Source organism: Dromaius novaehollandiae, chromosome 2, assembly GCF_036370855.1.
Source record: "Dromaius novaehollandiae isolate bDroNov1 chromosome 2, bDroNov1.hap1, whole genome shotgun sequence".
Taxonomy (NCBI): Eukaryota; Metazoa; Chordata; class Aves; order Casuariiformes; family Dromaiidae; genus Dromaius; species Dromaius novaehollandiae.
This window is the reverse complement of record NC_088099.1, coordinates 103782936-103809286: the sequence shown is the minus strand read 5'-3', so window position 1 is coordinate 103809286 and position 26351 is coordinate 103782936. Positions and strand designations below refer to the sequence as shown.

General features: G+C 39.7%; 1 long non-coding RNA gene across 1 annotated transcript in view; it reads left to right on the top strand.

The window, feature by feature from the left end:
* LOC112991999 (uncharacterized) overlaps nt 1–26351 on the top strand; it is a 146564-nt gene that overhangs the window by 104357 nt on the left and 15856 nt on the right. The window contains exon 3 of the long non-coding RNA XR_003261417.2: nt 24828–24861. This is a non-coding gene — a long non-coding RNA (uncharacterized LOC112991999). The remainder of the gene's footprint in view (nt 1–24827; nt 24862–26351) is intronic.

Genomic DNA, 26351 nt, shown 5'->3' with positions numbered 1-26351 from the left:
TCAACTGGATCAGTTCTTTTAGCCAGTATTGTTGTCAAATGTGGGGCTTCACTCTTAGTAACATGAAGTCTGCATATTCTCTCTTTCTCCTAAGGTGGAAGTTAGGTCTGTAATGTCCATACTGCTGCTGCTGTGCAGGAACAGAGGGACAGTGTGAGTGTCGAGATGTGAAGAGGCAGTATTAAAGATGCTGTACTCAAGCACTCTCAAAATGATGACAGAGAATTGCAGGGGTCTGTAAATATCACTTAAGTTAAACAGTCCTTTTGTTTGTAGGTTGTTTTTGCCCTATTAGTGGTAGATTATTCTTTATGAATACTTACCTTATTTATAAGGCAAGTGGTTTTACTGGATGTAGGATTGTGGATTGTCAATGAGGTAGTAATTTTTGCCAATACTATGGTGCTGTAAAATGTTCTGATGTGTTTTGCTGTTCCTGTGATTGACATTTTGGTGGTGCGTTACATATTTTTTGGTACCTTAGAACTGCTAGAAATGGGAAAACTTCTCATGGAATTCCTTGGTAAATTTGTCCCCCTTTCAGTAGGCAATATTAAGATGTTATTGCATTGGCAAAGCACAGATTCTCTTTAGACCTTCCCACCATGAACCTGCTGTACTGTACAAGTGCAGTGAGCTACCTATTTCTGCTGGTTCTTCAAGTCCTGAGTTATAGCCCAAAGTGTTTTGATTTGCCCTTGCTCAGCTGAATCTGCCTTTATTCATTTCTCCAGTTGATTGCTACTTTTCACATTCCAGATAGTGAAGTGAAAGGAAATAAATTGATGCTGCTGCATTTGACTGCAATGAAAATGATGTTCGCCGTACCACTTGCGTGGGCTGTTGAGGGACATTTTCCTTGCTGGCTGGTGACCTGCTCTGGGGGAGGGATTTCGACTGTTCATAATGCGCTGGCAGCACTGCCCCTCCTAGTGTCTCTACAATAGCCGCTGAAAACATAACAAGGTTCATCCAGGAATAAACAGATGTAACAACTGCATATAGTTAGGAGTGCTAGTGCAGGTTACTGTATGAGACAAATACTGATGGGCAGGATAGCGATAAAGCTTTGTATGAGATATTCCTCTGTGAGTAGATAAAGCTAATGAATTGTGAAGACACTTAACCTTTCAGTGGCTATGTCAGTGAATAACTCACACTAATATCTCCAGAGCAGACACACTCTACCTTTTGGAGAGAAGATTTGTGAGTATGTTTTTGAAAGCAAAGTAACAAACCTTGCCCCCAAAGGCATGCTCACAATCTGTGATAAACAGAAGTCATACAGAGCTCTTGTTGGTTATATACCAGGTTCAGATTTTTGTGGTAGGAAGGTCCAGCATGCCTGTGTTCAGTGAACAGAGGTCAGGCAGGTGGGAAGTGAGTGCTGCAGAATGTGCATGATGAGTCATTTTAAGTCCCATATTTAATTAATTCATGTACGAATATCATAAACACTCCTATAACTTCCATCACACTGATTATGCATACTGCAGGAGTTGCCTAATGAGGCTTACCTAAGTCTCTGCCAACCCTACCATTCTGCAACAAAAGAAATAATGGAGCGTTGAAATAACTGAGCCTAAAGAAGATGCCTGTTCTGTAAACACAGAAAACTTCTATGAACAGAGATGATTTCTTTCCACTGGAAAGGCAGTATATGCCTGCATGTGTGCCTTCTTGCACGTATGTGCACAAGGCTCTAGGGGAGGGTTTATGTGTTCACCAGAGAACAAAAAGTGCTTGTGCTTGTAATGTACAAGTAATTAATGCTGCTGAAGCATTATTGGTATTATAAACTGAAGACATTTATTTGGCAACAGAAAAAACGTAAAGAATCTGGTGGAAACAAGGATACTTTAATACATACATACACGTCTCAACCATAACAAACAAGACCATAAAAAGAGACCTAGCTCAGAAAACCATACAAAATTCTGTCTCTTAACTGATGTATATCAGAAGCAAATACTGAGAACAGAGGCCAGTTCTAAGTATACTTACCCCTTAATAAGTCTGTCATACCGGAGAGGATATCACGGATTTCACCAAGCAAAGAATCTGGACATAATAGAAGAAAAAGAAGTTAATTTCATAAACTTGATAACAATGAATCTGTTGGTGATAAAGGTTCAAAACAAACAAACAAAAAAGCTTAGAAAAATTCTGTGTTGTTTGCCTAACTGCCAGATTATCAGAGTGGACACTGCATGTTGTGAAGTTCATTAGTGTTGTAGTTGGTGTTGTCATTTTTAGTTAGCAGAACATCAGGAGGACTTGGAAGTCCCAGAGGTCTGTCCTGAATCCCTCTGGCAGACTTGAGAAGATGGTGGCGTTTGGCAAAGGGGCTGTGACAGGCAGCTGGGAGAAATATTCTCTCCAGCTGCCACAGTTGGCCTAGAAGAGGATGTTCATCCACAGCCCAGCTACCTAAGCAACTGTGGGTGTAGTGAGTGTAGCTCTCTCATCAGACTGCTGGCTATGTTGAACCTAGCTTGTGTGTAACTGTAGAGTGCAGTGGCAGGCTAAGGAAAGATGCCTGCAACCAGCAATAGTCAACTTTCAGTGAAGAGAGATGGTCAGAGTGCCTCCAGGTAGCCCCGCAGAGGCTTGTGAAGAAAAGGCAACTGCTAAGCAACTTTAAAGAAGTGCAGAATATATTCTTCCTGGAGCCAGTCCCAGATTCTGTAATTCCCAGACCCACTTTTATTTGCAGGGGAACACCAAGAGAATTTCCAGTTAATGGATATTTAAGAGTGTAAGAGGAAAAGATTCCTGAGCCCCCTCCTCATTTACCCAGCAGTGGTACAGAAGCCATCATTTGTTGACTTCTAATAAGTTAGCCATGCTAATTTTCAGTCTGCTTCTGTTGCCATCAGAAATCAGCAGATAACCCCCTGCCTCAGCTAATTGAATGCCTTCTGTGTTCCCACAGGTTTCCCTTTCAGCATCCATACAGTCAAATGGCTTGGGGAGGAGTGGCCAACTTAGCTGTAGAGACATTGCCAGCTGCCAACCGGCAAAGTCAGAAAGTGATCTGTTTTTGCTGATTATTCAGAAAGCTTTGACAGTCTCCATGAGTCTGGCACTGTCATGCATGGCAAGAGTCACTATACACAAAAGCATCAACGAGACTGCTCCTTAGGGATTTACAGTGTGAGTAATACTGGGTTAATTTCTCTGGAAATTTCTGAAAAGAATGACTGTGTATTGATAAGTTGTTCCAGATGCCTAAAATGAAGTGTCAGAAAAGCCTCCAGGGACTCGTATGATACTGTCAAGGAGACTCTTTCCCTCTGTTCTTAAAGGTGACTTACCGTGAAAAAACAATGCTTTTGGCCTTTACTACTAGTTTTATGATGGAGGAAGAAGACATGAAAGTTATTTGGCTTGGTTTAGCCTATCCCTGCCAGGAGTGTTTTTTTTTTAATTTAGGAACATCTCCTACTTTCTCTGTTTCTCCCTGCTTTACAGCAAAGGATATGGGCATGAAGCACATGCTTTTACAGCCTTTATTTGAAACTGAGAGTGGTGGGCTGGAGCTTGAGCATTTTTGTGCCTTTGAGCTTTTTATGTAGCTATTGTTCAGATGCTTGAGTTGCATACATGTTAACCAAAATGAAGGATTAGGTTACACAGCTTTTGCGGTGATTTAATTAAACTGGTGCAACTCCAGTTCAGTTTTGTTAGATCAGCCCAAAAACCTGTGCATAGACAAGCCCAAAGCATTTTAGAGAACTTGATTAAAACTTTCTTACTCTCACATTGTACTCCTGTTTTATTTCCTTGGTTCTTCTGATGGCATGAGGCTACTGGGTTTGCAGGTGGTCACAGACTTCTAGGAAATAGGCTATAAACAAGACCTGAGAAGCCAGAGTAAAGAAAACAAGTTGGAAAGCGCTCATCAACTTTATCACTGCCCCTTTCACTTTTAGGACAAACAGAGTACTGACCCTGTGGGGAAAAGCTTTGCAGAAAGTCAAGAGGGGTCTGGGTGCATTTTAAGCATCAGTTATTATGTCTGTTTTGGATGTGGAAATTGTTCTGCCCTGCTGTGGTCATTCCCACCAGCCCTGAGGAACAGCTACCCTCAGAAAAAAGATGCCTGGGAATAAATCCAGTGCAGGAAAAAGTACTGAAAATGTGTTTTAAGTTGGCCCATCCTGCCGATGTGATTTTATTTCTTCCCACCATCATACAGTGCTAGGAGTGAAGAGGAGAGAAAATGAAAGCTGTAGTTGCGTGAGTTACATTTATCCTCAAAAAAGAAAGGGGTGACAGTTCTTTGGCATGGGAGATGAAAGAAGTGTGTCTTAACACTTCAAGGACTATCAGGGAAAGAGATGACCATACATATTTATTCTAGGGCTAACCTACATCTGCATGTACCCTGTCCCTTTTTTCTGCCAATTCATCTATTTTTTTTCCAGGTGGAAAATGAGAAATATGGCCATTTGGCCCAGAGTTCCAGGCCTCTGGCCTAGATAGTAGAACATGGACAAACGGCCATATTCAGGCCATCCCTTTTTTATTACACAGATGGTATGTGCTTGCACAATAACTCAGTCGCAGTTGATACTTCTCCAATGTGTCAGTCTCATTGTGGGTGTGTCACTCAGTGCATGCTCACACTCTTCTGACCATGAAGTATTAGATTGAAATATAGCAACTTTAATTACTTTAGACTTGTGAGGATTTCTCATGTAAATGGCATGCTGTTGTAGTGAGGCTGGGACTAAAATGTGTCTCTATAAATGTATATAATTTTTGTGTACATTGCACAGTGCGTCCAAAAGCCCTTATAAGCAGTACAGCAGTCTATACTTCCTCTGTGTCACTCCATGTAGTAGTAGTGACTGGTGATAATAAAGGGATTAAAAACAGAAACAATGCAAAGGCTATAGTACAGGACAAGTAGCTGCTATACACTGAATGTATAATGTGTTTACTGTAAGATTTTAGTATGCATTTACACTCCTTCCTGAAGTTTGTGGCTTGACAGTATTATTTGCTGCTTCCCAGACAAAATCATTTGCTAGCAATTGTAGCAATTCTCTTTCATAGGATCACAGGATAATTCACATTGGAAGGAAGCTCAGGAGGTCTCTAGTCCAACCTCCTGCCCAAAGCAGGGTTGGAGATGAGATCAGACCAAGTTACTCAAGACTTCATCCAGTCAGGTCTTGAAAAGCTCCAAGGATGGAGACTGCACAACCTCCCTGAGCAACCTGCTACACTGCTTGGCTCTCCTCCAACCTCCTGCCCAAAGCAGGGTTGGAGATGAGATCAGACCAAGTTACTCAAGACTTCATCCAGTCAGGTCTTGAAAAGCTCCAAGGATGGAGACTGCACAACCTCCCTGAGCAACCTGCTACACTGCTTGGCTCTCCTCATGGGAAAAAGCTTTTCTTTATAACCAGTCTGAAGTTCTCTTGTTTCAATTTATGCCCACTATCTCTCATCCTCCCACCATGCACAGCTGTGAAGACTCTGGCTTCATCTTTTCAGTAACCTCCCTGTAGGCACTGGCAGGCTGCTACTTAGGTCCCCCCAAAGCCATCTCTGCTCCAGGCTGAGCAAGGCCCTATCCCTCAGTCTCTCCTCCCCCAGCAAGTGCTCCAGCCTTCTGACCATCTTGGAGACCTTCTGCTGAGCTTGCTCCAATTTATCAATGCCTTTCTTTTATTGGGGGGCCCAAAACTGAATGTGGTATTCCAGATGCAGCCTAATGAGGGCCAAGTAGAAGGGAATAATTGCTCCCCTCAACCTGCTGGCTGTGCTGCTGTTGCTACAGCCTAGGATGCTGTTGCTCTTCCTGGCTGCCAGGGTGCACTGCTGGCTCGCTGCCCACCACCAGCCCAGCACCTTCCTAGCACTTCTGCTCCCTGTCCGGCAGCCCCAGAGTGTGCTGCAGCCAGGGCTTATTCCTCGCCAGGTGCAGGAGTTCCCATTTGTCCTTGTTGAATTTCATAAATTGTTGGCCATTCCTCTAGCTTGTCTAGGTCCCCCTGGATGGCAGCCCTGCCCTCAAATGCATCGATTGATCAGCCCGATTTGGTCATCTGCAGACTTGATGAGAGTATACTCCTTCACCCTCCAGGTCACTGATAAAGGTGTTAAAAGATGTTAATAAAGATGTTACAGGATTGTAAAAATGCTCTGTATATTTCCATATGTAAGAAAGCCTGTCAAAGGAAAGCTTACTGCCAGTTATATCCTTCTACCGCTCATAACCTCCAGAGAAGATGTTTGGTGATATTGAGTTGTGTGGCAGACACAGTCCAAGTCCTAGAGGCAGTTAGGCCATTTGCAGAGAAAGTGTACAGTTGCAACTTTCTGCTCAGACTATGTGGGAAGAAGAAAATAACTGACATATTGATGATCACATGAACTTAGGAACAGAGTATTTCCATGTGATCATGAGTATGTCAGTTATTTTCTGCTGTGATTTAGTTTCTCAACTCTAAAGTAAGGAAATAATGTTGCTGTACTACATAGATATTTTGAGGATAACTAATGTTTCAGAAATATTGATAACCATTTTTGGACTGTGGTAGTTTCTGTGGAATCTAAGAGAGATCAGAAGCCTGTGTGTTATACCCCAAACAAAAATATATATACTTTGGGTCATGAATGGTCCTACGGGTCTTGCAGGGGGAGAGATGGAAAATGGAGGCAAGGGGTATATGGGTGATAAAATCAATACTTATATAAAAAATATATAATACTTATATAAAATATCAATACTTATATAAAAGATTGTCATACTAGGGAAGAACTGCTACACAAACAAATAATTAATAATACACATGTTCTTCAAGAAAGTCCTCTTAAGAAGCGTAAGAACTTTATAACAAAATTATTCTGTGTCTAAACTTTATAATGCAGAAACCAATAACCTCCTATATAATCCTTAAACTAGGACATGCGTGATAAAAAATTACATGTGTAATTAGTAAAAAAAAAAAGTTGATTTTTTTTAAATCACTTTAGTCTTTGGCCGTATAGATCAACTGCTTATAATGACAGTTACACCTGCTTTTAACTTTTATTTCTCATGAAGTATATAAACAAAGCAAAATAAACTCCTAGTGTTGAGCCTGACCCCAGGCCCTGTGAAAACAAAGGGAGAACAAGACTCCTGGTAACTTCAGAAGGCGTTGCATCCAGCCCATTGTTTTTAAAAGTCAAAAGCTAACACAGATTGTTCATTTCCTGGCATCAGCATTGGCTGCAGCCAGTGTGCAGCCACACTGATGCATTGGCATCAGCACTAAATGGGATTGCCTCACAAAATGTTTGTTCAGTCCTCTGGGGACAAAGCATAAGAGCATGTTACATTGCTCAACAGTGATCTCCTCAACCAGCTACACAGCAGCGCTGTTTCATTTCAATAGCTGGTTACCTCCTTGGCAAGGAAAATGGAGTTTCATCATGGAGGTGAAACTATGGGGAGAAGAGTGAAAGCCAGGGAGAAGGGTGGGTCTGAAATGCCGTTCTGGAACATGCCCTGCTTCCAGATGACAGTAATAAGAGATAGAGGTTAACATTACTGAAAGGCACCAAAGTGGCAAATTTTTAATCCGATGAAACGTAGAGATGCCTGATGGCCACAGGCTTTCAGGTAGTATTTTAGGGTGTGGCGTATCTGTCTGCATTGTAGCCTCTACAGTGTGGACATCTATACCCTTGCCGGTTGTCCAGACTGTCTCCATAGTAAGTGGACAGAAATAGGCCTTTCTATTTTATTTCCTAGATGAAGGTGATTCATTTAACCTATTTTAGACCTCTGCAATGGGATGAGAGGAGCTCTGTAGTAGGCCTATTCCCTAGAGTATAAAGGGAACCTAGACAGTTAACTCAGATACAGACACCTAAAACATAGATTCTGTATTTGGATAGATGAATCCCACTGCTGGTGTTTACTATAAATAGGGAATTGCACAGTATATTTAAAGCAGAAATTCCATTGCGTACTGCTGAGATTATTGTTAATGCTGCTTAAACTAGTTAATTAAATAACTATCCAAACACCCCCCAGTGTAGAGAGGACCAGTCATGCAGCTACTGAAGTCAGTAGTAAAATTCATGTGGGCTACTGTAGACACTGCTCTGAGTCTATATATAACTGTGCACAGAAGCAAGAGGTAAACTCAGCCTTAGTTCTAGATCCAGTCCTTTCCATTTTTTCATATTAGGTGGATCCAAGTATTCCATTCTGCTGGTTGTAGCAGAAAGGAGCAGCTGCAAAGCTCAGATGAACAGCTATCACTCTCTGCATGAATGTTCTTAGTCTGCCCAATTGTAAGATACAAGGATGGTCAGTGTCCCCAGAATAGAAGACTATTCAGATCTGAACTGCCATTTACAACCTATCACCAATAAATTTTGGATAATGGCTTTATAGAATGAAATATTTGGTATTGACAAGTTGTTATGTTACAAGAGTAACAGTACTGAATGTTGTCAGTGTCAATCAGATCAAAAACGGAATGATTCTGGTATCTAAGCTGCAAAAATACGGCACTTGATACTGCCCAATCAACTATAGCTATAATGACCATAGTACGAATGTGTTAATTTGCTCCTTCATAAATCACTTTGAACTGTATTGTGGAAACAGCATGACAGACAAGGGAGGCATTTCTGTGGATATTTTTATAATTAAAAGGAAGAAAACCTTTCATAAAACTGACTGCCAGGTGGCTAACTGCCATGTCTGAGAGAATATGTTGTGAAACATTGGGCACATTTACTATGGACAAAGACTCACCAGCCTAAAGGGCTGGGGGGACTGTTTTGAACTTTATAGTGGTTGGTGTAAATCCTGAAGTCTGTTCTTGGAATGTAAAACAGATTTGGCCATGGCAATTAGATCAGGATCTTCAGTTTTCTCCCTGCCTTATTAGGGGATTTAATTGCTCTAATGGAACCTCACATTCCAGTAAGTATCCCTGGCTGAAATGAAGTGTAATTTGTTACTTACTTGTTGACTTCCCTCTACCTCTCTGATAATTGGAGACTGTGTGTTTATTCTAATTGTGAAATAACTCTGAAAAATAGGTGAGAGTTCATAAAGTGCTGCAATTAGCTGTAACAGTTAATGATGACAGAAGTGTTAAGAAATGGAGACAACAATCATTTGTTCAAAGAGGTCTTCCTGATACAATCAAGTGTGGTACGAAGATGATACGTGAGAGACAAGGAAATGAGAAATTAATGGACAAAAATTTGTGCATGAAATAAAGGAGGAATGGTCTGTTTGGTCTAACATCACCACTTGGACCTTTAAAAAGAAGAAGAGTGGGGGCCAATATGGTAAAAGGGAATTCTGAAAGATTTTCTGAGGAAAACCCACTCGTTGATTCTTTCCTCCACTGGAGAGCTTCTACCAGACCCAGGCTATCAAACATGAGAGAGTACCTGGCTGTTCCCACCAAATCAACAGTCCACGAAAGTGAGATTCTGCCTTGCATTTCCATGTTTTTTGAGTCTCTTTCTTTCTTCTTGTTATTTTTTTTGGTCTCTCTTTTTGTCACTCTGTTTTTAACTGCACTTTGAGTCTACCATACTCAGAATGATGAGTGGAAGGAAGGAGACTGGGCTAGGCCAGCCACGTGATAACTCATACCAGGTAAGGGAATTGGGGTCCAGGCCAGCAGATATCATGGATGACTGGCTAATCCAAAGTATTATCTGTGACTACTCAGTTTTCTTGTATCCTGGAAAGCTCAGCAGCAGCTCTACTTCCCCCACTTTCCGCTCTCCTATCCTTTCTCCTTTCACTGTCTGTCTTTATTGTCAAAAGCAGGAAACCAATCTTTACTCCTACAGTCATCAACCCAAAGATGAATAAGAGAATTAAGACTTTCTTGTTGCTAAGAACTTCTGGAGAGAATAATGGATTCTAAATGAATAACCTGTGTCTAGCAAAGGCACTCTGACAGGTTTTGATTAAGTTAGTCTGTTTAACCACTTGATTTCAATTTCCAAATGCTTTATGCTTTGTTTTTGTACATGTTAATCAATAAACTTCTCAGCTCTGGCATGAATTTCTAGTGCAGCTGCCATGTGACTGAGCAGGCCAAGCTCTCGGTACTTAAAACCACAAACCATGTTGAACGGTTTAACACTTCACATTGGTAAGAGCATATTAGCACCTATGACTGCAGTCTCATTTATTCCACTGAACCTAACACAGCATGACTGCTTATATCTGACTGCTGTTGCTATGAAAGCCACGCTTTATTAAAGATACAGTTGTCAAAACTATTGACCCCTTCTGCAGCATGGCATAATTTCCATCTAGGTTATCAAGTAGAAAGAAAAATCCAGATTCCCATATTTCTAGTTTATTTGCTCATGTGAGTGGTAAAATAAAATGTCATGAAGGCAGAAGCAAGTATTGATGCTTTGGCAAGCTGCTGGTGAAGGAAGAAATGAAGACACTGGAGGTTTTTATGTATTACTGCATTTAGCATTAATACATTGTGAGAAAAATGTAAGTTAAAACACAGTATATTATAGAGATAGTAGAGAGTGTGTAACCTGTAATATTTTACGCAAGATAAATGATCATGTCCCATTCTGAATGAAAAGGAGCTTGGGAGCCCATGGAATGGCAGAAGATGAATCTCTGTTTCCTTTTACATGTCCTTTCAAGGTGAAGAAGGTCAAATAAAGCAGTCTCTAAGCTTATAAATCACTCTGGTAGACTAGTTTAAAAGATTGTTCTACAGAAACATAGATGACAGGTTTTTAAACTGAAGATAAAAGAAGATGTTGTCAAGATTTGATTTGCTGGAGGCTTTCAGCAAGGGCTTTGGACAGGAAAGAGAAATTCCAAAGAAAATTGGAAAATCTCTGGTGAGTAGAGCTGTGAACGCTGGAAAACTGAAGAAATCCTGAGTTATCCAAGAACAGAAGATCTCTGGTGAAAGGTGGGAAGGGTGAAGTGTGTTCAAATAGAAGTGCGAAAAATTACTGAAAAAAATTATGGCAATGTGTGTTTTCATGAATTTACATTCTATTTAGAATTTCTTATATTCTTCAAATGTCTTCACAATACCTGAGACAAACACTATGAGGACTTTGGCAAAACATCCTGCAAGTTTCCCATGGCTCAAAGATTGTTTATATGGACATTCTCTGACATGGATTCAATACAACATAATAGACATTAAAGTGATTGTTTTAATAACAACCTTATTATAGTCGAACAACTAATAAGTGGGGAATAGACAATAGACTGTTGTCTGAACATTTTAGGCATAAGGCATTTTAAGCTCTTCCCCATTGTGAAAGAGAGCATATTTGTTTTTAACCATGTTGCAGTGAAGTTTCAAGTAGGAACAGAAAGGAGAACAGTACTTTTGTTCGTGTTTTTCTTCAGAAAATCCATGAATTAAGTCTGATCAGCAGACACAGTTTTAAATATGACTCTTCTTTCCTGAAGTAAGAGCAGAACTGTTTGACACATTTCCTAATGTAATGCATTTTTCCAAACCAACAAGGGCTTGGTAAGTATTTCAGTGGGAGGTCTTCACTGGTCTCACTGAAGCAAGGATGAGGCTGGTATGAGCTGGCTTGTTGTCAATGGTCTGTACGAATGAGGCCTACAATTTTCCTCTTCTAAAGCTTTATGACAAAGGAGAGGAGTTCTGTGGGATCATTCTCCACACTTAATTGCCTAAGGAAAGATAATAGGATGGTTTGGTTTCCACGGTTTGGTCAGTTTTACTAGCACAAGGTTAACTCTGCAAGAATGACAAGTTGAGAGATAGCATCATTGGATGGGTGCTGTGAAGTGAAATGGAGGCAGGCCTGAAGAAGTAACTCACATTGTGGATTTTCTGTCTTTGTTGCTAATAGGATACCACAACAGGAAACATGTTTTCTGACGTGCCAATGAGGTAAAACCTGGATAGTTGGGCACATACATTTTCTCCTGACGCTCCTTACGCTTGTTTCATTTCTCCGGCAGCTCTTTCTGCATATTGAATAATTAAAGCAATCTGAATACTGAAATGTTACTATATGGAGACATATTTATACCTATACATAGGCATAAGGGTTGAAAAAACATGGTCTCCCTCCTTGTTTGGTTATATATATCTTAACAGCATGCCTATACCACAGCCATAGTATGTGTGAATATCTTGGCATAGGAAATTACAGCTACATAGAGAAGCTAATTTTGAATTAGTTATCCTGCTAGTATTTTCTTCATGGCAGCAAGGAATGTAGAGCACTTTACAAAACTGTACCAGTCATAGTAGTCATGGTGGCGAGTTTCAAGCAGCCCGATTCCTCTACTAATTCCAGTCAGAAAAGCGATTACAGTGTGTACATTTCCAAAGAAAGAAAGAGAAGAAAATCTAATTTGTCTCTTTTCATTCTCCTGTGAAAAAGTCACTCTCCGGAGCTTTACTCCCTGCTATCATTCTGTCCCTGTATATTTTTCCCTCCACTCCTCCCTGGGGAGAGCAATTTCCTTACTCATGCACAGCTGCTCTGACCAATTCATTCTAGAACATTTCCACATTGTTAACATTTTTCATTACCGAGGACATACTGAGCTGCTGCTTGGCTCCTATTAGTGATCATCTTCATTGACAGTGAAGGTTTTCAGTGCTATTCATCTTGAGTGTCTGATTCCATCACCAGCATGTGCAGATATTGAGATAATATAAACCATAACCAGCGACATGTCTTTTAATTCCAGTAAGATACATTGATTTGGGAAGGGAGCGTGGACAACTGTAAATATTTTGCTGATTAGGGGAGATGATTGCTCATGGTGAACCTGAAATTCCTGGGCTGATCCTTGGTTTTCACCCAGTTTAATTATATTTTCTAGAGCAAGTTTTACGCAGAACCTCCAGTATCTAGGCAGAATGGTTACTGCATTTGTACTAGTTGAGATGTGTCTTTCTGGTATTGCTCCAGAGGTGGTCTGAGATGGCACTTGCAGTCTTTAGGAGAAGTGCTGGGCCCTGCTATCTGCTATAGCATTGTTTCTTTACAGGGAACTGCCAACTGTCTGGCACGGACATCAGAAGAAAACGAAGAGCATTCTGGTTGAACAAAGGAGAAATACATCCTCAGAGCTAAAATGAGGCCCCTCTTTTAAAAAGTGAGCAAATACTGTTTCAAAGCAACAACAAGAACAGCAACAACAACAATAATGAAATCCATAATAGAAGAGAGAGCCAAATTTGCACCTCATATTTTTAAGCACTGCTGATTTGGACCATGAATGCGAATAGTTGCTTGTGCACTGTACATGCGGTACTCAAGTGTATCTGCTATGGCAGGTCAACCAGAAGGGAAGACATGGAATTTTCCTTTGAAACAGGAAGGGTATCATTGCTCTCAAGCATTTTGCTTTCAAGTTAACAGCCTTGTTTCCTTTCTTCTGTGTATGGCTTGACCCTGCACCTGTGGAGTCCCATAACACCTCTGTTGTTGCATTATTAGTCACTGCTATAGTCAAGGTTCTACAGTAGTTCTTGTTTAATTTTCATGTTCTCAGTTAATATTGCTAAGACTTCTCACCTTTGCTGTGGGCGTTTTTTTCTTGTCTGATGTTGTCGTTGTTGTTCCATAGTGCTAAATGAACTGAAGGTGGACATGAGCTGGTGGAAGGCCTGTTCTGCAGTCTAGGGGCTCTGTCCCTGGGAAACATGTAGGTGAATGTGTAGCAGTTATTGTGGGAAGTTGTGTGCAAATCCTGTGACTGAAAAGAGCATAATCCCCATTTAAGGCACCAAAGCAGGTTACATTACCCTGAGGCTGAGAAAATAATGGCATCTTCATCCTCGTATTTCCTGACACAGAAGATTAGGACTGTTTGTTGAAAGAAGTCAGAGAACAGCAAGAACTTTCATATCTAGGGAACAGGATCCTGTTATTCTATGACCTGAATTTGGTTATCCCAGCTCTTTGGAGGGAATTCCTGGCTGTAAGGAGAGAAATTGGGGTAGAAGACACAGACATGGTCCTCTTTACCCTCACACAACAGAGGAACACCACCACAACAAAACCACTGTGTTTAGGGAACAGAAACCATAAAGGAACTTTTGGAAATAATCCAAGCCAGATCTCAGCAGGAAGACATGGATGCTCAGAAACAGAAAAAAGAACCATTAACAGATGTTTGCTTCCAAAATGGGATAACCATAAGTACTGACTATTGCATAATTTGGTAATGTAGATATGATTATAGACAGATTTATTACTTTCTTTCACTATTTTATTTATTTGTTAGTCATGTTTGTTGAAGAAAATCTCTCTCAATACTTTTTTAGCAGAGGGAAGTCTTTTTCGTTGTCTCCCCTGTGCTTTTGCATATTTTCACGTGTCCATTTTGTGACTAAATAGGCTTGTTATGTGCAAGTATTCAGCCACAGGTACTTTGGCATCCTAGAGAAGAATTGCAGTTCGTGGAGAAGTGCCACTGCTATGGCACGTATGCCACTGTGTATGTTTCCAAGGCCCAACCCTGAAAAAGGAAGGAAACCCTATCTAAAGGTTTAGTTACATAAAAATAGAGCAAGGTGTTATGCCTGCAAAGGTTAAGACTCGTTCTCCACATGTACTTGAGGGCCAGGACACCCACACATTTGGCATGCTGCCACATACAGTTGGGTAAGGCAGTGTCACATGCACAGCAGGCTGTTCCTATCCTCCATCTGTTCCAAGTCATGCAGGTTCAAATTGTGTGTTCCTCAAAAGTCCACTTTTCCAACACCGTCCAGTCTGTAGCAAAAACACAGTAAGGCTGCCCCAGTGTATGGATTCTTGGCCTCTAAGTGCAATACTTGCAATGCTTGGGCTACAAGTGCAATGGAGTGAGGTGGGGTTTTATGCACTGGGACTTAATTCACTTAGAGCAGAGAGCCAGGCTTTGGACACAGTTTAATCTCTTGCACCTGAAAAGTAGGGTGCTTTTTTTTTTTTTTTCTTTCAGTTTAATATATGAGATGTTTGATTTTCATATTTGAACAAAGCTTTAATGCGTTCATGTTGGATCTTAACCCAGTGGATTTAGGTAGCATAGGGGAATGGTCTGTGTTTCTCTGAACCCACCTAGTTTATGTATGTGCTTTTAAAGTATTTGTTACATTCCAAGTCCCTATAACAAATTCATGCCAGTTACAATAGCTTTTCCACTGGGACTATGTAATACATAAGTGGGGGGTGAGGCTTAATGTACAGAACAATAGAAAAAATATACATAGTGTTCTCAACAAAAATACCATTTTCTGTGTGTTGTAATAGTTTTTTAACTGCCAGAACAGTGAATGTTGGTTAGAGATAAAAGTTGATACAACTGCTATCCTTCTAATGAAAAATAGACCAGAATACACTGAAAACAACCTCTCTTCTCTCAACTTTCATAGAAGTAACTTGACTGCAAGCTGTTACATTGAGAGTTCAGCTTCTCTTACAGCATTGCTATAAAATGTCTTGTCTATTTGTGTGATCATAGTGCACTGCTGTGAAGGAGCCGCTGCTGCATAAATAAACAAGGGAGGTGAATTAAAGTTACTTTAGTGATTCAGAGCAGATTCTGATTTCATCTATACTGGTGTAAAGATAGAGTCACTTAATCTAGTCCCAAATGAACTGAACTTAAACTGGGGCCCCTTGTAACTGGGTTTTCTAACTTCTGTGAAATTCTGGTCTGAATCTTGACAGTGGTTAGCATAGTTGCTTCCATTTATATCTTCAATATTTCTTTCAGATTTCTATTGTCTTCCCTTTTTCTTCACTTTCTGTGCAGCTGTCATCATAACATTGCAACTCCAGTTAGAAGAGCAAGGCAGATGTCTCCCAGCAGAGACTCTGCCAACATCACTCCAGTGACAGCTGTGAGAGCAGTGCTGTGATAACAGCGTGACCACCAACGTCAACAGAGAATGATCACATCGCATCTGCAAAGCTTTTTAGCGTCCACTGGCTTAGGGCCTAGAGTCCCAAATCACTTTTATACTTGAGTCTCTCAGCTGCCAGCACTTAATGTTACTTAGTTCTCCAGTATATTAGATACATTTAAGTCTATTTTTTTTAATCAGAATTATCATGATGTAATTTAATCATGAGGTGGAAAAAGGGACTTTTAAACATGCATCTTCCAGAGATGCCCCCCAGGCCTAGCTGTATCTGAAAATCTGATTGAAAGTGCCAGAAAGTTACTGTGAACCACAACTTCCAACTCTCCAAAATGGAAATTAGGAAGACATTATAAAGATTAAAAATGAAGACTTATATCAATGTATGTTTAAAAAAAGAAAATTCAAAGCTAACGAATAACAGTAGCTTGCGAGAAGTCACTTGAAATCAAAACTTAGCTTATTAGTGTATTTTGTTTTAGTGTATGTGTTGTGAATAGAGCTTGTTTATTTACAATTTTAAAATGCATCAGGGAAGATATTCATTGGTAAAAAGAAACACAGCTTAAGAGGATTAAGAGGATTATTCAATACTTGCTATGGAAGCAACCATATAAATTCAGCGATATTTCTGCATACTCCTTTTCTATACCAGGCTCTGTGTAGGGATTTTGTCTGTGATAAAATATTTTAAGTTTTAACTTAGGACCAAAGCTCCCTATCAGATCAGCAGGTTGAACAGTATCTCTGCTCACAGAGCCTATGCAAATACTTCAGTCAGGTTCTTCCACCATGTATTAGGAAGGTGAGAATGCTGTCAAGGGCTTCATCCTCTCCAAATCCACAGGCAAAGCCTTATGGCTTAACTGCAGAGTTTTTATTTATTCATTACACTAAAAGTCGAATGATCATTCTGACTTTTTGGCATGCAGGACTTTCATCCAGTGTATAATTAGAGTTGCTTAAGAAGTACTGAATGTGTTGTTCATGGTCCCATCCACACCTGGAAGTGCAGCCCAGGAGCATCAAGATCCTTTTGAGTTGTTACATTTGGTAGAACAGATGTCCTCATCCCTCTCTACAGTTGGTGGTTGTGATACCCTTTATCAGCTGCAGATAGGCCCAGCACTAAGCTATATTGTGTAAATAGGGAGCAAACCCATTGTTTCCTTGGAGATATTCCTTACTAAGTTTACTACAAATAAAATCAGAGTTTGGTCCTGAATGATCAAAAGCACTCATTGCTCTAAGTAAGACTATCCCTACTTTATATGGAAGAAGATCAGATAAATACATCTAAAAACAAGCACATAAATTATTGATTGAGCATTGAATATGCCATAATATTTCTAATCAACTACACTGGTATTAGACAAATAGTATTGGGTTAACCATACCATTTTTACAAAAAATGCTGTCATACCTTGAATTATCTAAGTAATCAGCCCCCTTCCCCCCTCCAGGAGGTAGTTCTTCTGGCTGCAGTTTGCTCCCTTTTCTGCACTGTTGGGTATATCTGATTCAGGAGGGAAAGTGCTGCCTGTGGATTGCCACAGGTGTTGCTTGCAATGTTTTCATATGGAGGTTGAGGAATTTTAGAACCTGTGGAACTTGTAATATCTGATAACAGACTTTGGTCCCATTTCAGGAAATCATCCCTGTGCAAAAAAACTCATTAGCATATGCTGAAGCTCTGCAGAAGGCAGTAAAAAAATAGGCACACTCTTAAAGTTAAGCAGGTACTTTCCTGAGAATCTCAAAGTGTAATTTGATATGGCTGCAGGTGCAAGTTTGGGCAAGAAGGTGTTCTCTGAGGCTGGGAAAGATAAGTTGTGTATCTCTGTTGCTGCTTTGTTGGTATATACAGGATGCGGATTTTCTTACAAAAAGGAGACATACTGTAGGAGGAATGTTTTGGAAATTTATTTGTTACTTTTTTAAAGGAGAAAGTCTTATTTTGATTGCCCTAAAAGAAATTGTGATTCATTTGTATTAGAAGCAGCCAGGCAAGTGAAATGTACTTAATTGAAAGAGGAGATTATTCTAGTCAGCTTCAAATTCTGTTTGCTTCAAATGCTTATTCGGCTCAAATATTTGTATGAAAAGATGTTCTGGTGAAAAATTGAGCCCTATGATTAATGGCTAAAATCTTCTCATCCATAGCCATTCATCTAAGCCATCCAAGAAGTCTTTCAAAAACAGAAAAGATTTATTTTAGATCTCTAAGTACACAGCAAGCAGAGATAAACTGTTTTGAAAATATAGATACTTGTAAAGCTTTTATTTCATAAAGAAATGAAAAATGGCTCAAATATGTTTTCTCTTTTCCAGGTTACCTATCAATGAGTCATATGCAGTTATTAAAGACCTGCTTAGATTTTCCCACGTTTTCATGAGTGGTATTTTTAGTGTTACCCAAACTCTTTTCTTAGGTCCATTTGAATTCCCAGACATTCCAGTTAGAACACCAGTTTAGATCTCAGAGTATAGACAATGACAGTCCCATGGCAAAAGGACTGCCTTCAGGCTTTCAGGAGCAGCCTGTTTTGATTACTCTACTCAATATGGCTATTAAGCATCCTATAAACAGCTAATGCCAAATATCCAAGAGAGGAATTTGGCCTTGTCTAAATGCGGGCTTTTGACTGTGGATGCTTTTATTTAGAATAAAGTTGCCCTATTTCTAAATAATGTATTTTTAAAATCTATGTTATTTCACAATTGAGCACTGTTCTAAAATTACAGCATTCAGAAAGACCTCAACTACCATAACCGTAAGTGCAATATATAAGCCATTTTGTTATTTTGGTTCCACTTACCAAGTAGGCAGATCCTTATATTAGTGTAAAACTGGTTATTTCAGCTTATTTTGTATCTGTAAATTTCCCTGCTGACCTATTTTCTCTCTGCAACGATGGGTCCTTTGTATGAGAACTGAGCTGACTGGTGCAAAACCAAGGACAGTTCAATGACAGTCCTATGCACTGTCCAGATCTATTTCTAATCAAAATAGAGCCAGGGTACTGACACATTAGAAGTGTGCTAACTCATTCTTAAAATAAAACATCCATTTTTTCAAAGTGCAAAGAGGCTGATGAAACTAGAAGTAGACTGATTTCCTGTAGTGCTTCCAACCTTGTACAGTCTCCCCTGTTCAAGTTGAAAACACCTCCTTTTTTAAAGAATACAGTACTGTGACAATTCAAAATTCATAGGATGGTAGACCATTGTAGCAGACAGTATAGATATGTTCCTAAGGCTTGGGAGGGAATGTCAAAATAATAACAATAGATCGAATCACATGATTGTTATCGAAGTCCACATTCCAAGTGCTAAGCAAGACAAGGTATTATTTTCCACAAGCTATTTTCTTGCCAGTCACTGAATTAAAGAACAGCTCCTGTCCTCAGCTTCCAGAAATAGTCTGACAGAAAATGAATAGCTTCAAAACATAAATTATTATGAAGTCCCCTGAAACAAACTCTCATGTGTACCTGGTAGGCATTTATGGTCAAATATTGGGTATATAGTTGATCCCCAAGAATATTTAGCTGTGGAATCCCAAAGATAGATATTCAAAGTCCCCACTTTAGATGGCTCTTTGCCTGGAGCCCTATAAATCTCTAGGTGCCCAAGTTTTCATCAGTGATATTTACTAAGTGGCTAAATGAATGATCTTGGCAGAGTTGATGCCTGAGCCTTGGGTTTCTCAAGAAACTTGTTGCCTCTCTTATGGGGACATCTAAAATCCAGTCCAGAAGACACTGAGTGCAGACATATTGGATGGGGCCATATAGGAAATGTGCCTGGGGAGTTCTCATGGCTCTTGCCTGCCTTTTTATTCCTCAGCTAAAGAATTCACCTGAGATGTGGGAGACCCGGTTCCTTTTATTCATTCCTCAGTCTTTTGAACAGGTGTTTCCCACCCTCCATTATCATGTTTTAACCTTAGGCATAGTCTGCTTTCCAGAATCAAGGCATTCAACATCCATTCTTTCTAAGCTGTTCCAGTTTGCATAGAGTAGCAGAATATTTGTTGGAGCTGAGCAAGAGCAGGGAAAGAGGAGAAGGTATATGAAAACTAGTGTGATAATATAGCCCAGTGATTAGCTCTCTCACCTAAGTAAAGAGAGGCCTGAATCCCAGTCCCTGTTCTCATGGTTACTTAATACAGGATACTTAAAATTTCATCGGCACAGGCACTGAGGCCTCTCCTCTTGTAGCTGAATGCCTGGAATGCCAGGCAATAAAGTATTGTACTCTCTCTCACCTAGTGAATATTTAGTTATTCCCAATGAAGTAAAGCAGCTTCAACAAGAGGAATTGTGACTTTTTTTTGTCTTCAAACTAACCACTGAGCTATTGGAGAAAATTAAGCTTTTGCCTATCACCCTCATTGGAGTATATGAGCCCAGCCGTGAGTTCAAGGCAGGAAACACCAAGAGAAAAGAAGTTTCATGCTATAGCATGAGATTAAGCACTTAAGTCCTTCAGAGAGCTTGGTCTCCATACTCTTGCTATTTTTTGTTGACATAGTTGTCTTCCTGTTCAGAGTGCTCTTGGTGTTTGAGCCCTGAAGCGTGGGCACCTAACTCAGAGCTGGGACGTGACACCTTAAAGTCAGATACTAGAACATAAAATGTGTGGCTGCCTCTGTTTATCAGGGATCTAGCTCATAGTCTCTACTCTCCCTCAAAAAAAAAAACAGAGAGGAAATGTAAGGGCCATGTGTGTTCAGGATAGGCAGTATTAAATGAGCAAATGAAACTTGGAGGAAACAGAACCATAGAACCAATCGTTCAGGACAGTTCTCTTGCTTCTGTCCCTTAGTGCCTGAAAATCCACAGGATCATCTCAGCTGAAAGTTGTTTTGCTGAGAGAGAGGTGCTAGCTAGCAAGGCAACTCTGGCACATGCACACGCACCTCCTTTGCCTTCCTGTCTGGTGTGTCCAGTGCTTACCATTCTCATGTAGTCCCCAACTGATGGCCCTTTGAGACCTGCAGGCAGTTTACAGACATCTTGAACTGCTCTAAGCTGATGCAGTCTGTCATACAACTAGCAGAGAAAGCAGTGACCCAGTAGCTGGTCCTCTGGAACCACAATGATACTGGCTATGTCAGAACGCTGGAGCCAACATGAGTGGACTCACAGAAAGAGGCAGATCTTGGGATCACCTCTCTTCTGGGAGAGGTGCATCGCTGGGATTTTGAAATCAGATACTATCTCCACAAAGGGATGAACCCCACTGAGGAAAAAGGCAGCAGGCTTGAGTTTTTTCAGGAGAACCAAAACCATCTAAACATTAATCTTCAAATTCATAGGGACTAAGCGGCAGCTAAAAGCCAGCTTGCTAAAAGAACACACTTCACCCAGAGGTTATCCACCATTTTCCAGAATTCTCAGATGTCAACTTGAAGTAGCTCTTTCATAACTGACTGAACGCCAAGTGTGGTATTTTGGTGAGGAAGATGTCTTCTGAGAGTGAAATCACTACAGAAAAAACTGCAGAAGACCAAAGCAATGACTTAGGCTGACAGTGTGGGCTCAGTCCCATGAACCATGAACTGCAGACAGGGCAGACTCCTAGCTGCCTCACTACTCTGTGATAGTTGTATGGGCTGGTTTTATCAAGTTTCATATTATAACCTGCTGCTGTACAATTTACTTTCTGCATTTACTTCACTGTTTGGCTGTTTTTGAAAAGGTGTTGACTTGTCTGTTTCTGTTCAAATTACTCAGAACTGCCAATATGAAGGCCACCAGAAACAGACACTATACGTGGTTTCTGTTGGTTCAGTCCCTGTAGGAAGGTTTATTTATCTGTCAATTCAGTGCTTTGTTCGTAAGCCATTGTTCTGAGAAAAGAGGTTTCCCAGATTTGGGTGGACTGGTAGGGCTTTATTATAAATGGAATGTATTTTACCGTACTCTTACTCTATCTTTACTCTTTACTCATTGCATTAGTTTAAGGATGGTCTTTGACAAGGTTTATACAATTGTCAAAATGGAGGATCTGAGGTTTTTTAGTTTTGTTTTGCTGATGCTGTACATGGTGCTGGTGAATCCCAGTTAAAGAACTGGACTTCACTCAATGGTTCAGGGTTCAGTCTCTGCCAGTTTCACATATTCTCTGATCTGCAAGTAACACACTTCTGTGTTGTGACTTTCTCCTTTGGTAAATTGGAAATAGTGATAGCTAGAAAGAAAAAAAAGACTGTCCAACTACACTGTTATTCTTCAGAGTAAGGTTTGCTTTTTTACTGGGTGCTTGTACAATTCTTAGCACAGTGGGACCCTGATTGCTACTGTAATACATAAAGTAATAATGATAAGGTGTAGATTTTGTACTGTAAGGCTTAAAATCTTAATGTTTGTTCTATCCTGCTTGGATAAAGAGCACTGTAATTAGAGATCAGAAATGTGCTTAACGCCACTTAATAGATAAGGCTACAAATAAACAGCAACAAGTGAGGAAAAGGCTTGCATTACAGTTATTAATATGCAACTCTAATAAGAACAATACTGTACCGTTACCTTACATTTATGTAGCATCTGTCATCCCAAAGTGATTAAAGTTCCAAGGGAAACACAAAATAGACACAGGAATGTGGCCATCCATACAGTAAGTGAAAGCCAGACATATGAGTAGAGAATTTTCTGCAGAGAACGTATGCTGAATAGTGAAGGAAGAAGCAGTCAGAAGAAAAGTTTGAAATAAACAGAACAGAAGTGCTCCCCATTTCTGGAGGTAAGTATTTCGTACCCAGATACTCATGAAGTGGTAATACCAAAAGAGCTTTGGAGAGTTGTTCTGGTTGGATGACCAGTAGAGAAAGCTCCATAGCTTTCAAGGGAAAAATTACTGATGCTGTAAATACAAAATTGCTTCTTACACTGGATATAATAACTAGATAGTGATATTGTATCCTGTACCTTAAAGCATGTGTTGAAATAGATAAATACACACAGTAAAGACTGCCTAGACGAGAGAAGTGTGAGAGAAAAAGCCTAGCATGCTTGGATATGCCTGAACATGAAGCCTGCCATGAAAGATAAGGCTTCTAATGTATGAAATTTGCGGAAAGCACAGCAAAGAAAATGCTGAGAAATCACAAGAGATTTGGCAAAGTTAGCACAGATCTGTTTGAATTAAACATGAATATTTAACTGCTATTGGTGTAGCCATTATTTCCAAACTTCCAAATAATGTAGATTCATGGGAGCAGATTACTTTTTAATTTCTAAGCTACTTATGTCACTATGCAACATTAGTGTTAATTTTTTACAGATATAAATATTTAATCTTACCCAAACTTACTGTACATTCAAAATTTATTTTTATTAATTAATCTAATCTATTTCCTTCATACATGTTGAGCATTCCCAAGTGAGATCTAAACACTGTGACATTTAGGATATAATACTTACAATACTCTTTGGCATTATCTGTGTGCAGAGTTCTCTTAAGAAGAGTGCAGCCTACAGATCACACTAAGTAATCCTTCTGATGTGCTCACACTTAGCAAGGCCTTAGCTGGACTGCGATGTCCAGTTCAGGGCATTGCTCATCAAGGAAGAAATGGTCTAGTGAAAGTAGTCCAATGAACAGCACTGAAAATAACTGCAAGTAAAGGAAACGTGTCCAATGAGGCAAGAATAAAAGAACTGTTGTCGTGTAGCCTAAAGAAGAGAAGACATGGTAACAGTCTTCAAGTCAGTAGTAGGCTTTTGTAGAAAAGGGAATACTTTGTTTTCCATGGCCATGGCAAGGTGCAACAAGAATTAATGGACTTAAATTGCAGGAAGAACGAATGAGATTAGATGTTGGGAAAAACTTGCTAAAGGTAGGGATAGTGAAGCAATGAAACTCTGCAATAGGTTTGCCTCAGGAGCTGATAGAATCCCTGTCACCAAAGGATTTAACAGAGGTTAAACAAATGTCTATCAAAAATGTGGTAATAGTTGATGACTGGAACTTGATGACCTCACGGTGTGCTTTCTAGTGTTTTATTCTTATGGCTCTGTATTGGTTTTGGGTTTAAATTACCTATTCAAAGTTGTTGAAAGAATTTTCTTCAAACTTTCTAAAATAAATCATGTTTGGACAGGAGCCAACTGTGGAAAGAATCTGGGACAAAGTAATACTTTTCTTGTAAAAGATAAAAACTAGATAAAGTGGCCACGGACTCTGAAGTATAACATTCATTACTACAAATATCTTAATTAGATGGCTAAAACTGTATTACAGCAATATGCAGAACTTTAATATCATCAGATTTCCCACTTAAAAATGTATGATGTCACCTCCATGCATGATGAGCATCTCCGGTGTGCAGCAAAGCTGCTGTAGCAGCTTTTTGAAGTTGTAGCATGACAGGCTTTTGGCAACTGCTTGGAACAAAGCTGCTCTGATGGTTGTTTGATTAAGCAAATCTGCTGTGGTACATGTCTGAAGCCAAGCTGTTCCTGCAGCTGTTTGAGCCGGAGCTAGTCCTGCAGTTTTTGAAGAAAGAGGGCATTGTGAAGAATGTGAAGAATGTGTGAAGGAGAGAATGAAGAGAGAAGTGAAGAATGAAGGAGAGAAATGAGAACAGAAAGAGGAAAGAGGGAAAGAAGAGTTCTAAAACTACATGGAGCATTAAAAACAGAAGTATGTTTGTTTTCCAACAGCTTTGTAAAACAAAACTATAATGCCATCTTGGGGTTTTGGTGATATTGGCAATTATATATATGTAATATGCAGAATTGCTAAGGCTCTCTATGTGTGTATAAAACATATTAAGATGTAGGCTTTAAGAATGTCATTAAAGATGCAAAGTCAAGCAATCCAAAGGTAGGAAATGCCAGAAGTCAGTTTGTCTGTAAACTTTACTCATCTCCCCTATACAAATGCCTTTAGTTACATATGCACATATATTTTTTTCTACAGGATCCCAGCCTCAGTCAGCACTCAAGATTGACAGGTACTTTTTAAATTATATTTGATATTTTGTTTTCTTTTCCTTGTTCAATATGAGTCCCTCTGCCTTGTTTATTGCATAGTATTCAAAACTGCTATGACAACAGAATGTTTAATTTCCCCTTGATTTTTGCAATGGTGCTCATCACCGTAATATCTGAGTGCTTCACAAATACAAATGCATTTACTTTTATGATACACCTCTATCAGTTAAAGTGATATTGCTACCCTGCTTTACGCAGAGATAGGATTAAAACTATCCAGTAATTTGGGGTGCTCAGTTCAAGGTGAAGATCTTGAGCTTTAGTGTGGCAATTTATTTACTCAAATTGTAATTCCCATCGACTTCTGTGACATCCCTGAATGTGCGATGTTCCTGTAAGCCAGATAACAGAATCTTAGGTGAGGCACCCAGAAAAAGGTGGTGTTACATATAAAAAGTTTTTAATGTAGATGACTTGCTAAGAATTACACAGGATTTTGAGACAGGTAAAGGGATACAGTCTCACTGTAAAATAAATGAGGCACATATGTAATCATGCAATTAATAATTGTGTCCACTTAAACACAAAGGAGCCAATATACAGTCTCTATGATTGTATAGATAGCTTTAGTTTTTCCATTTCCTAATTTCTGGTTTGGAGTCTTAAAAATGTGCCAACATAATTTTTTATGAGTAGGTAAGTTTCCCCTTTCTTCATCCAAACTAGAAAAAAATGTTCCACGTTTCATGTCTTAATGTTATGTTCACTTTAATGTTTATCAGAAAAACAAAATGGAAAATGTAGATGCACAACATAATTTCCTGACATTCCAGCTAACAGAATAACTAGGAGTAATATTTGCTGTCCTCTGTATAGCCCACTGCAAGGTAATAGAACATTTTAATGGACAGTTTCCAATGTATTTTATGGCAATGGTTGGATTGTTGGAGTCCAGGTTCTTGGGCTCTACTACAAGCTCCAGACTGAATGCACATGCAGAGGACACACTTACTTGTATTTTTTCCTGCAAAGCCTAAACACTCCTGGCTCTAACAGTCACTGCCTCAGTCTTATTTTCCCCTTAACCTTGCTCCTCTTTCCCGCTTGATTTTCATTGCTCTGCAATTCTTGGTTCCTTCCGCTAGTTCCTTTTCTTTCTAGCTTTTAATCTGTTCTGTTTCTTCTCCTGGCCCCTTTTCCTTCCCTACCATAGATCACTATGTAGACTGGCTTCCAGCACCAATCCCTTGCCCAATCTGAGTGGCTCCTTCAGTTTTTCTCACAGTTGCCAACATTTCACTGTCTACTCTTAAGTTTTTTCTTTCCTGCTGGCTTCCAGTCTCTTCACCTCCTTTTCCGTGTGCAGTTCACTGTCTCTACCACCATAATTACCCCAATTCCCTCTTCTCTCACTCTCTCTTGGCATCCTAATATCCTGGTTCCTGTCTGCTCCTCATCTCCAGGCAGATCAGCTTTTTTTGCACAGTCTGCTTTTAAATCATGTAGCTTC